Raw genomic sequence first — 12,381 nt, forward strand, 5'->3', positions numbered from 1 at the left:
ACTTTAAATCAACCTGAGATGTTTACAAATAATTTATAGAACATTTAATTAGCTTTTCAGAAAGTCTAGGATCAATTGATTTGAATTCCTGAGTCTCTAGTTATAAATTTTTGAAGTCGCAAGTCTGAATCTGTCCAAATCTAAATAAAACTGTCATATATCACTATTTAACCTTATTAAGTGTTTAATTACCTCGAGATGAAAATACCAAAGTTAGAGAGTGTTTAATAAGATTTCTAAAGAGTATTTGTTCACCATGTTTAGATAAATAACGTGTGAGTTATAACTGAAACAAGCAACTGCTATGCTGCTGTCCCAAACATGTTGAATGTGATTGATTGCCGTAACTTGTTTTAGCTGTCTTGAGTCGACTGCTTGTTTGTTTTGAGATTTGACTGAACATGAGTAATAATAATCAGTGACTAGTATAATTGGGGTTATATATAAGTAAGTAGTACACGTCTCACTAAGTTAGTGAACTAAATTGGTTAAGGTCTAATAAGTAGCTTAGCTTAATCAAAAGTTAGCAAGTGCAGTTATATATTAGGGAAACAAAATGAATAATGTCATGTCTTTGGCTTTCTGCTAATACTACTAAGTAACCAACGTCATTAAAGTAGTACAATTTGTAATTGTGGATAAACTATCTCCTCATGTGTGTTCTCTGGGGTGTATGCTTGCAATAGAAGGTTGTGAATGATTGTAAAACCCGATTAAGCAACTATTCCTTTTAACTAAGTCTGTCTATGTGTAAGTCATCGTAAATTTTTGCGTACTTAACTAGTTTAATAATAAGTAACTAATGAATGATAAAAGTGAACGTGACGAATGCTTGTACTTATGATGTCGTGTTTGCAATAGATAATTATAGGAAGTGTTTGTTGTTTTCCAGTGATGATTGACTACGTATGCCCGATGACGTGTAGATAACTAATGCTAACGTGTGGTGGTTTACGGTGTCTTCTAAATTAATGTCAGTTCGCTACTGTGTCTTTGTATATCTTGTGGTATTTTTCATCATATTCATACACATGCATCTTTCATCTCATTTAGGACCGAGAGAGGATGATCGTGCAAGTGATGTAGTGCCAACCGCAAGGTGCAGTCAGTGGATGACCCAAGGAAGGATGGACTTAACCAGTGGATGCTCGCCAAGCGAGTACCCCCAGCAAACACTATCTAAGTGTTAAATTAAAGGCAAGCCCCGGTTTTATGCATAACCGTTTATATATGCTATTTTACTACACTTAATGTTTGTAGGCTTGTACCGTGCACTTAAGTGTAGGAGTTGGTTGAAACCCTAGTTGCTAGGTCGAGTAGCTGCTATGCTAAATCAGGATCTCGGTAGAAGTCGAGTGATTTTTCTAGCACTCGCGCGAGGTCAGGAATTGGTTGTATCCATTTTTGATAACAGAATAATGATGGTCTGTGGACACGGATCCATGGGGATGCGTTGTCTATGAGACAAATTGGAATAAGGATTAACGTGCGGATACCTGTGTCAAGCGTTTGAATGTACTAAACACATGTCGGGAAAAATGGTAACCGATAAACCTAGTACCTGAGTGAAGCCGTGCGCGGACTTTATCCCTCACGTGACATGAGACTGGGTCTCCCATTCTAGATATGGTGGGTACAAGTGCGGCCACTGCACGGCGGCGGCCGGGGTCAGTGGAGCATTGTATGCTAAGACGGTGAGGCCTGGCCGCGAACGGGGAATCGATGGGGACGGTTGACATGTGTGGGGACGGAGTGCCCTGACATGTCGTGTGTTTAGGTTTACCTTGCAAGGTTAAAACTCGATTCGAATCGTCTGCTTCTCGCAGCTAATGAGACTGCTTGATCCATTGTACTGCATTGAGTAATAAGTGGAAATGAGATACTGGCAAAAGATGTTGATTGATATAATGTTTGATATCATGTATGAATAGATAGGTTCTCATCTAGTCTAAGTTATTATTCTAGAACTTGAAAAGCTAAAACTTGATTTTAGACTCAGCTAGTGCTTTTGGCAAACCAAACCCCTCAGCCAAACAGCTGCATGTCTAGAGGTAGAGGAGTAGACTCCTCACACCGGGTAAGTCTAGCTGAGTGTTAGTATACTCAGCCTTGCTTGTGGCACAATTTTTGCAGGTACCTCCTTGATTTGGTTGATGGTGTGACTTGGCCTTCATCCCTGCCACCGGGATAGACGATCGAGTGGGTTACTGCTTCCGCAGGAGAGGACCAGGAGGAGTAGCATGGCCAGGCTTCGCCATGTTACTCGGTTTTCTCCGTTAGTTATTTCCGCTGCATTAAAAATTTATGGTTATTATTTCTGAAACTCCGATAATGTAATCACTATTGATACTTATTAAATTTGTGGTATTATGCTTTATTGTATTTCTCTGTGCCTCACCTTCGAGTGAGCTAGTGGTATTCGATCCTGGATAAGTGGCTTTATCGGACTAGATCCGAGGGACTGACGGGTTATTCTGATTTAAGTGTGTTGCTGCCTTTAAGGGTGCGACTTGGGCACTTAAGCTGGAATAATTCGGGCGGTTCCGCCACAATGACCACCAGCCTCGTGGTGGAGAGAAGCGAGCCGGGCTGCGGCCTCCCCCCTGCCCTTAGCTTCAAGGATGTTCATCATCCTTGCTGGGGTGGAAGGCGAGCCGAGTTGGGGTCCTACCTTCCGCATGGGCTGGTGACCCGCTTCTTCCTCCAGCATTTGGAGGAGAAGGACGTTCACTAGCCTTGCGGAGGAGGCGAACTTCGGCTACGCAGGGCCGACCGGCTGCGGGCGCCGTCAGCTGCCGCGTGTCTGGCTCCTTAGCTTGGATGGCTTTGGCGCCGCCTCCAGCACCGCCTTTCGCCGCCAAGCGAGGCGCGGCTGTTCGTCCAGCACACGGGCGACGGTCGCGCCGTGCGCAGACCTGCCGCATCCGTGGCGCACTGCTCCGACGCCGCCCAGGGGGTCGTACAAGACGTCGTACGCCGCGGAGGTGGCGGTCGCGTTCTTGGATGGTCTTATCCTCACCCCCGTAGGAGGACGGCGGCGAGGACCTTTCTGCACGCGGCGAGGCAGTCGCCGTCGCCGGTAAGCCACCGGTGCAGAGGTGGCCGCTGCTGTCGGTGCTGAGGTGGTTGCCGCCACTGGTGAGGCTACCCACTGCAGAGGTGGTTGCCTCCGCTGGCGAGACCACCAGCGCCACCTGCCGCCGAGCCTCCCACTCTTTGGCTTTAATGGCCTCGTTGTCGCCCCCCGTAGGAGGACGGGGGCGAGGACCCCTTCGGAATGGCGCACGCATTGAGGCGGCCATCACCGTTGTCACACCGTCCTAGGGGATTCCACAAGGCCAGTGGCCACGGGCTTTCCAGCGCGACTTCGCTGGCGTCTGGTAGCTTATACCCGCAGAGTAGAGATGGAACTAGGATTCCGCTTGAAGGCAGATGTAATACTTTTGCTTTTTGTAAGGTACTTTTGAGTACTATTTATCAAGCAGTATTAGCACTTATCTGTGTACCACTTGTCCCTATTGCGTGTGGTGTAACTGATTCTTCCTTGGTACCTGCCCCCCTAGGATGTAGGCTCGATTTGTCGAGGCTGCAGACCAGCATACCTAAGAAAGAGTTTGGCGGTGGCCCCTAGGAGGTAGCCTCGATTGGGACCTGGGCCTGCACACAGCTTTGGCTAGGGAGCGTTAGTAGTACACCCACAGGACCCATCATCAGACACTAGCCATCCTTTGATACATGCTCGGGACCTGCAGGGTCTAGTCTGGGAGGCCAAGTTGTGCATCCAGACCCCCTGGGTGGTGGTTCTAGGTACTAGGACACTTGTCGCAGAGTGGTGAAGTGTGCAGGCCCACGGTACAGAACCAGGCTGAGCGGCTACATGGGCTCCGGACCACCCCAGGAGGCAAATGTCCATTCTCTAGTTCCGGACCCCAGGTTGTCGGACCCACAGGACTTATAGCTTCAAATACTAGGTACCCGTCACGGAGTGGTGGAGTGTGCAGGCTTTCGGGTACGGAACCAGGCTAAGCGGCCACACAGGCTCCGGACCACCCCATGGAACGGGGTCCCGTTCTCCAGAGCCGGCTCCTAGGCTGTCGGGCCCTCCTGCTTTCGCAAGATGTCCTAAACTGCAATCCTGGTTGTTCAATTCGGAAGTCATTATGTCTGATGGAAAGGGAACTGTTCGTGTGGGTTAGATAAAGTAATATCTGAAAAACTGCAAGGTAAGACCATGGAGTAGTAAGATGAAACTATCATAGGGGCACATCTGAGGGGGTAATTCTTTTCTTTATAACTTATCATGCATGGGTGTAGACCAACAGGCCGGGTTAATGGGGACGGACCTCACCGGGTTGGCGTACACGTATGCGTTACCTAGTTACAAAAGGGAAACAAATTCGACCCCTCAGACTTGCTCTTATGGATAGAACTTACAGAGATGCTCCAGCACCAGGGAGAGGCACTCCTTCAGTCGTAGCTAGACGGTCACCCTCGGGTCGACGTATTCCCGTTACCTTGAAGGGTCCTTCCTAGCCGGGGGAGAGTTGCGGAGCCCTTCTTGGTTTGGTACTTGCCGTAGGACTAGGTCCGGACCCTGGGTTCCCATCTGCGTTTGACGAGGGAGCCCTCGTCTTTGGCTGTGACCATTTCTGCATGAACCTGTCTGAAGTCTGGACCCGTGGGGAGCCCAGAAGGGTTTCCTGGGGGAAGGCAGGCTTCGGCCACATAGCCCGGGGAGCACGGGGTCCCCCTGGAGGTCCATCTAGTTATCCCCACCGGAGTAGGAGCCTCCGGCGAAGACATCCTTCAGGTCCCCCTCGGGTGACTGATACCCGAGGTCCCGTTCAGCTGCGGCCACCTCGCCGTCGTCGACCTTTTCTTTGCCAGGTCGGCGACAAGGTGGGGAGCCGTCCTTGGAAGACTGATCACACCGCTCGCTGACGCGTTTCGCGAGGTCAATGATCTCACGACACTCCGCGGCGTTGTGGCGACCGTTGGGGTGCACAGGGCATGAGCCGCTGTTACCCCTCTGCGGTCGTGGACGTTTGTTGCGGTCGCCCCGGCCCCCGGTCGCGGCTACAACGACTAGAGCGGTGGACCGTGACCTCTGGTAGTCGCGGTCCTTCTTCTTTTTCTTCTTACTGTCCCGGGGGACGGCACCCGAGCCACCCGACTGGGCAGCCCCAGTTTGTGGGGCCGAGTGCCATGCACGGCCCTCGGCGGCTCTGGCGCATTTGTCGGCCAGAGCGAAGAGTGTGGGGACAGTCTCCACATCATGCGTGACCAACTTCTCCAACATTTTCTCATCACATACTCCCTATCGGAAGGTTGTGATGATGGAAGCATCGGAGATGTGAGGTATAGTACCTCGCACCTTGGTGAAGCGAGAGATAAATGTCTAGAGAGTTTCTCCGGGTTCTTGCCGTACTGCGTGGAGGTGGGCCTCCACGCCGTGTTGCTGGTAAGCACTGGTGAAGTTCGCAATGAACCGCACGCAGAGCTCTTCCCAGGAGTAGATTGACCCTGGGGCGAGGTTCATGAGCCAGGTCTGGGTATGTCCAGACAAGGCGACATGAAAATATGTCGCCATCACAGCGGTGTTTCCACATGCTGCTGTGATAGCGGTGACGTACACCTGCAGGAACTCCGACAGGTTTGATGTTCCATCGTACTTTTCCGGCAGGTGCGGCCGGAACTTGGGTGGCCATGACGCTGCGCGGAGATGATACGCGAGACCGGCACAACCCACGCCGGCCAAGTGGACACCCGCTTGGGACCGGGTGCCCATTGGGGCCTGCGGTGCTACCGCAACAAAGTCGTCCCGCCATTGCTTCATGGCCCCTGGTGAGGCCGTGGAGCTTGGAGAGTGTCGCAGCAACTCCCTGGCTGCTGACAATGCTCCCAGAGTCGCCCTCGACGGAGTCTGGGATGTCTGTGCAGCTGTATGCTGCCGTGCGGCGTGCACAGCAGCAGCACCCGACACAGGGCGGTTGGGAACCTGTGGTGTGGAAGAAGTAGCTTCTTCCTCCACCAGGAAATCCGTGGAAGTCTTGGCGCGGTGCTCAACGATTTGCACCATCATGCTGAGCGAGAAAAACTGGCAAAAACCTAATGCCTAGCCCCCTACCTGGCGCGCCAAATGTCGGAGAGGGAATTCTTCGGCCGGGTGGCGGTATGAGGAAGGGGCTTAAGCGTTTTGCCTGTCCTGCTAAGCGAACATCAAGCACATGAACACGCGAGAGTTTAGAGTGGTTCGGGCCGCCGGAGCGTAACACCCTACTCCACTGTGTGTTGGATTGCTGTGGAAACTTGAGAGTCTAAGCCTCCAAATTGAGCTTGTCTTGTAACGTTGCATGTCTCCCCTTTTATAGCTAAAGGGGGACATGTACAAGAATACTGAGCCCCGACATGTGGGCCCAAGAACATTGCGGATGTAGCTACTAATATCTTCTGCTGGAGCAATCTTCTTGCGCCCTGACACCCGAGATCCATGTAGCCTCGGCGTGCAGGGGGAAGCTTCTCGCATAAGGGATCAGTACAGTGCACCGCGCAGCATGGGCGTACTGTTTCCGCAACGGACTGGACATGTGCGCCGTCTGCAGGGTGGCCCCCGCGTCGCCTGCCAACGGAATGGACATGACGCAATAAATGTCGTGGGGGCACTCACCTATCAGAAGGGTGGACAGGCGGCGTGTCCTTTCTGCAATAAATGCAGAGGTCGCGCGACTCAGAGCTCTTATGTCATGCCCCGCCCGCTGGCTTATGTCACGGGCAACGAGCCACGTGGCTGCATCGGGTCTCCGCCTTAGAGGGGAGCGCATGCGCAGAGTAAAGCCCAGCCACTTGTCAGTACCGGACCCTTGCTCATGCCAGGGTTTCCCTTGTCCCGGGACCTTGTTGCGGCCCGGACCTTACTCGGAGGGATCTGGACCCCATCCAAGGGACCCGACATGCTTACTCGGGAGTCCTGGGCTACAATCGAGGGTCCGGGTTGTGCGTACAGGGGTCCGGCGCTCCCTCGCGGAGGTCCGGCTCGACTGATACATCCTGGATGTATCATCTTTCCTTGCCATATGGAGCCCCTTGATCTGCCCTTGTGGTGGGGACGAGCGTTGTTCACCGTGTGGCTAAGGAACGGCGTACGAGCACCGCGTCTTCATATTGTAGTAAGGGGTATCCCTGATTCAGGGTACCGACAATGCCAAAGGGGTAGAAAATATTAGCCCAAAGCAAAAGGACCGCACAACCACCAATTTCAAAAATGTAGTCTTTCAATTGGTATCTTATTTTTGATATAATCTCAAATTGGTATGACCTCTTTCAAAATTAATATCTAAAACCCTCTTGAACAATAAGAGGAGAATCTCATTAAGGGGAGTTTTGTTTAGTCAAAGGAAAAGCATTTGAAACAAGGGGAGAAAATTTCAAAATCTTGAAAATGCTTCCTTCAATCTTATTCATATACCTTTGACTATTTGCAAAAAGACTTTGAAAAGAATTTCCAAAAATATTTGCAAAATCAAAACAAGTGGTGCAAGCGTGGTCCAAAATGATAAATTAGAAGAAAGCATCCATGCATATCTTATGAAATGTAAAATTGGTTTAATTCTAAGTAACCTTTGCACTTAACTTTTGCAAACTAGTTCAATTCTGCACTTATATATTTGCTTTGGTTTGTGTTGGCATCAATCACCAAAAAGGGGGAGATTGAAAGGGAAATAGGCTAAAACCTTTTCCTAATTGATTTTGGTGGTTGAATTTCCCAACACAAATAATTGGACTAACTAATTTGCTCTAGATTATAAGTTCTACAGGTGCCAAAGGTTCAACATAAACCAATAAAAAGTCCAAGAAAGGGTTCAAATAAAAAGAGCAAAAGACAACCGAAGGCTGCCCTGGTCTGGCGCACCGGACAGTGTCCGGTGCACCAGGGAGAATCACTCTGAACTGCTCAGCTTCGGGAATTCGGGGAGCCCCTCCGCTATAATTCACCGGACTGTCCGGTGTGCCAAGCGGAGTAACGGCTACAGTGCCAACGGTCGTCTGCAAAAGGTGAACAGTGAGCTACAGTGCACGGACTGCGCGCGCAGAAGTCAGAGCAGGCATAGATGGCGCACCGGACAGTGAATAGTGACTGTCCGGTGCACCATCGGACTGTCCGGTGGCCCCACTTGTCAGAGCTCCAACGGCCACTTTGGTGGTTGGGGCTATAAATACCCCCCAACCACCATACTTCAAGGCATCCAAGTTTCCAGCCAACACATTCAATACAAGAGCTAGTGCATTCAATACAAGACACAATTAGAGTGAATCAAAATCTCTCCAAGTCCCAATTCCACTCAAAGCAATAGTGACTAGAAGAGAGAGTTTTGCTGTGTTCTTTTGAGCCACTACAACCTTCTATGCCTTCTGTGACATTAACATTACGTCACAAACAATAGTATTTTTGTCATACCTTACATGTTGGTGACGTGATTGTGACGAAAATCACATCGTCACAGAAGGTGCGTGTTAAATGGTGTACTATGACGAATAACAAAAAAACGTCATAATAGTTTATGACGCAAACTACAAACGTCACTAATTCTATGACACGCGAATTCGTCACTAATTATGTCTAAATACGTCACAATTCATGTAGTCGTGCCTTGCCACGTGGCTGATTACGTGGCGAGATGACATGGCAGTTGACGTGGCAGGTGATGTGGCGAAAATGTTGTGACGAGTTCATTCGTCACAGATGTTATGACGTGGCATGCCACATGGCAGATGATGTGGCAAAATTATGTGACAAAAATATTTGTCATAAATATCAATGAGGTGGCAATATATGTGTGACGAATTTTTTCATCACAAAGTACGATGACGTTGCAATATATTTATGACGAATTGTTCATCATAAGGCGTGATGAATTCATAGCGTCATGGAATATTATGAAATCACATGCTAATAACCAAAACATTGAATTATTTAGTTCAACATTCACACAATTCATACAAGAGATACTTTTATAACTTCAAATCATATGATTGTAGATCATGTAAATTAAAATACAAAGGAAATCCTATAACTTCAACCCAAAGTATGAAAGTTTAAACATATTCCAAATTTATAAAACCTGAATCCAGAACTAATATAACATGATACTATAGCAGCCTTAAGATGGGGGCGCTTGGCTTCGATTGAAGCTCAACAGTTGATGGAGGAGACTGTTATTTTCTTCCATCGATCTCTTCATATTGTCCATGGTTTCCTTTGAGGCCTGTGCCTGAGCCTTTAAGGTTTCTACTTCTTCCCGAAGTCCATCTTTTTCTAGCCTCTCAGACTCCAATTGATTCTGAAGTTCTTGAACCTTTGCAGAAACAGTTGTTGTGGAGCTTTTCTTGGAGTTATCTTGCAGACCAACATTATGTAGAAATAAACTAGAACCCCCTAGCACTTCAGAAACAACTTCCATAGGAGACTTCTGTTGTTGTCCATCCTCAACTGGTGTTGTCACCATTGCTTCCATGTCAACCTATTATAAATATTATTTGTTAGTATAACATAGTCGTACTTGTAATTTTTCAGAACAAACATAAAAGCAAACGAGTACTCACAATTGCTTTCTTTACATTTTCAGAAAAACCTTTCTTCTTGTTGCAATGCATATCCTTGAAAAGATCTATTGCACTCGGTTCAGCATCCTTATATTTCTCTTGTTTCTAAAGTGAGAAAATGAATCTGGTGAGAATAGAGACCTTGACACATAATGTACAAGTCGGATTTATAAATTTCAATATGACATATATTGAAGATTGAACATTTGTTAAAAGATTTACAATACATTTTAGATATGGACAATACTAAATGGGTTGAATGAAATAATATTTCTAGTAGATATGAGCAGTGCTAATTCATCATCTAGAAAGATAAAAGACAGAGATGGCAGCAGGCTGCTTTCTCTACATCTTGGCATTGGGCTGCTTTCCCTGCAGTAGTAGTTGCAATGCAGCCACAATGAAAAGAGGAAGCAAACTCCAATAAATAAACTAGAAGACATATTTTGTACTGTTATCAAAATGGTCTATAATTTACAACATAGAATTGTGGATATATTGACTGAAAGCTAGTCAAACTTCTCTGAAGGCCTAGGAAACAGCTCTGACATCCAATGATCATTTTCTTACTAATAAATTAGGGGACAACTTTATGAGTAAATAGAGATGTTAAAACTGAATTTACTGGTAGCATTAAACAATCAAAGATTTGTCAACTATGCAGTTCAGTAACCAATGATGATTTTCTTACCAGTAAATAAGCTTTTGCAATATATGATTGGGATCCTGTGCATTGTTGATACTGTACTTTTTCACGATTAAGTTTATTCTTCATACAACTATCCTGTACGTTAAATCAACATGTTAGAAATAATATGTACAATAAGTAGTGTGAAATAGTATAGCAGTTTTCAAAGTCTACATTAGTTAATTATTGCATTGGTTTTCTCTAGGTGCTACTGTATTTGATGTTTTTAGTTATGTTGCAGAATCTAAACTATACATACTATTTATTGGGTGCATTCACCAAGGATGGTGCAAAAGCTAGATCAATGTTCCATTATCTAAAAGGTAGACACTTAATGTGGACATAAATTATTTGGGACGAAATGTGAAAATAGGAAAGGTAAAATTCATAAGGATATCCATGATTTCACTTCAAGCAATAAAGATAGTACAGTGCAAGCCAGTGGAGATTTATTGCAAAAACCTTGTGTTTTGGGGTAGACCACTTCTCCACCAACTTTCTCCAGTCCTCATCAGACATGCTTGAAATAGGCGATGTACTCCTCACTTGATTAGCAGGTATCCCATTGAAATACTTTTGTTTTAGTCTATACCTCATTTGGCGTTGTCCAACCTTTAGCATATCTAGACAAGCATCTTCCACTGCCTTGCTATCATTGTCCATGGTGAATTGAGCCTAGTAAAGAAGAAACAATTTCAACAATAATTGAAAATGTCAATGAACTGTAACTTGACAAATGAGTAAAAGTAACTTACAGTAACTTTTCCAATATAGTTTTTTATTGTAGGTTCATTCTCTTTCCTCTTGTACTCCTTCCAGTGGTGAAATATTGGAATGTGCTGCCGCAATGTGATTCCCCCCTCTGATGCAAACTTAGCAGCTTGAATGGGTGGCTCCGGCCTCTTGCTCCCTTCAGTAATTTGGATTGGAATCTTCATTCCTAGTCCTCTGCTTAACGATTCAAGTTGTTTGCCCATACTTTTTCTCCTTGGTATGATATCTATTGTTCCTGGTCAGGACACAAAAAGTTGTTGATATGTGTGATGCTGCATATAACTAAGAATTAGTTGCCATAAATCATACTAAAACATATGAGTAATTTTGTTCAAATTTAAGTTATACTAGTTACCTAAACTAATGCTGGAAAACATAAAAGTTATTTGCTCAAGATAGTTCAATGTCTAAATATTTAAAATGTTTAGTTACCTTCAACTGCATTGTGGTTATCACTCTCCTCCTGTATCAGAGAATTAGGCTCTATAGCATTATCTATGTTATGTGTTGGGTTATTGTCTATGGTGGTATTTGCACTAGGTTGTGTAGGAACAACAAGAGTTTCGATCGAATCATGGTTTGTAGTAGGACATGAACTGAGTTGTTTATGAACAGACAGGTTGTGGCTATTTTCTTGGTTTATTTCAGCAATTCTTTGCGTGGTGACTCTAATTGTTCGCTCCTGCACAGGTGTCGGGGACCATAATTAGGGGTACCCTCAAGACGCCTAATTCTCAGCTGGTAACCCCCATCAGCATAAAGCTGCAAAGGCCTGATGGGTACGATTAAGTCAGGGATCAGTCCACACAAGTGACTCGATCATACTTCACCCGAGCCTAGCCTCGGCCAAGGGCAGCCGACCTCGAGAGACTTCCGTCTCGCCCGAGGCCCCCTTTTTATGGCGGACACATCTCCGGCTCGCCCGAGGCCTTGGCTTCGCTCAGAAGCAACCTTGACTAAATCGCCACACCGACTGACCAAATTGCAGGGGCATTTAACGCAAAGGTGGCCTGACACCTTTATCCTGACACGCGCCCCCGGCAGAGCCGAAGTGACCGCCGTCACTCCACCGCTCCACTAACCAGTCTGACAGAGGGACAGCGCCGCCTGCGCCACTCCGACTGCAGCACCACTCGACAGAGTGAGTCTGACCGGCAGTCAGGTCTTGACAAAGGTGCCACGGCGAACTCCGCTCCGCCCGACCCCAGGGCTCGGACTCGGGCTAAGACCCGGAAGACGGTGAACTCCGCTCCGCCCGACCCCAGGGCTCGGACTCGGGCTAAGACCCGGAAGACGGCGAACTCCGCTCCGCCCGACCC

At 47.0% G+C, this 12,381-nt stretch overlaps 1 pseudogene; it reads right to left on the reverse strand.

The window, feature by feature from the left end:
* Positions 1–9,087: 9,087 nt before the first annotated feature.
* LOC103641748 (uncharacterized) lies at positions 9,088–11,732 on the reverse strand (annotated as a pseudogene).
* Between the last annotated feature and the right edge of the window lie 649 nt (positions 11,733–12,381).

The sequence above is a fragment of the Zea mays genome, chromosome 10 (genome assembly GCF_902167145.1).
Source record: "Zea mays cultivar B73 chromosome 10, Zm-B73-REFERENCE-NAM-5.0, whole genome shotgun sequence".
In the NCBI taxonomy this organism is placed as follows: Eukaryota; Viridiplantae; Streptophyta; class Magnoliopsida; order Poales; family Poaceae; genus Zea; species Zea mays.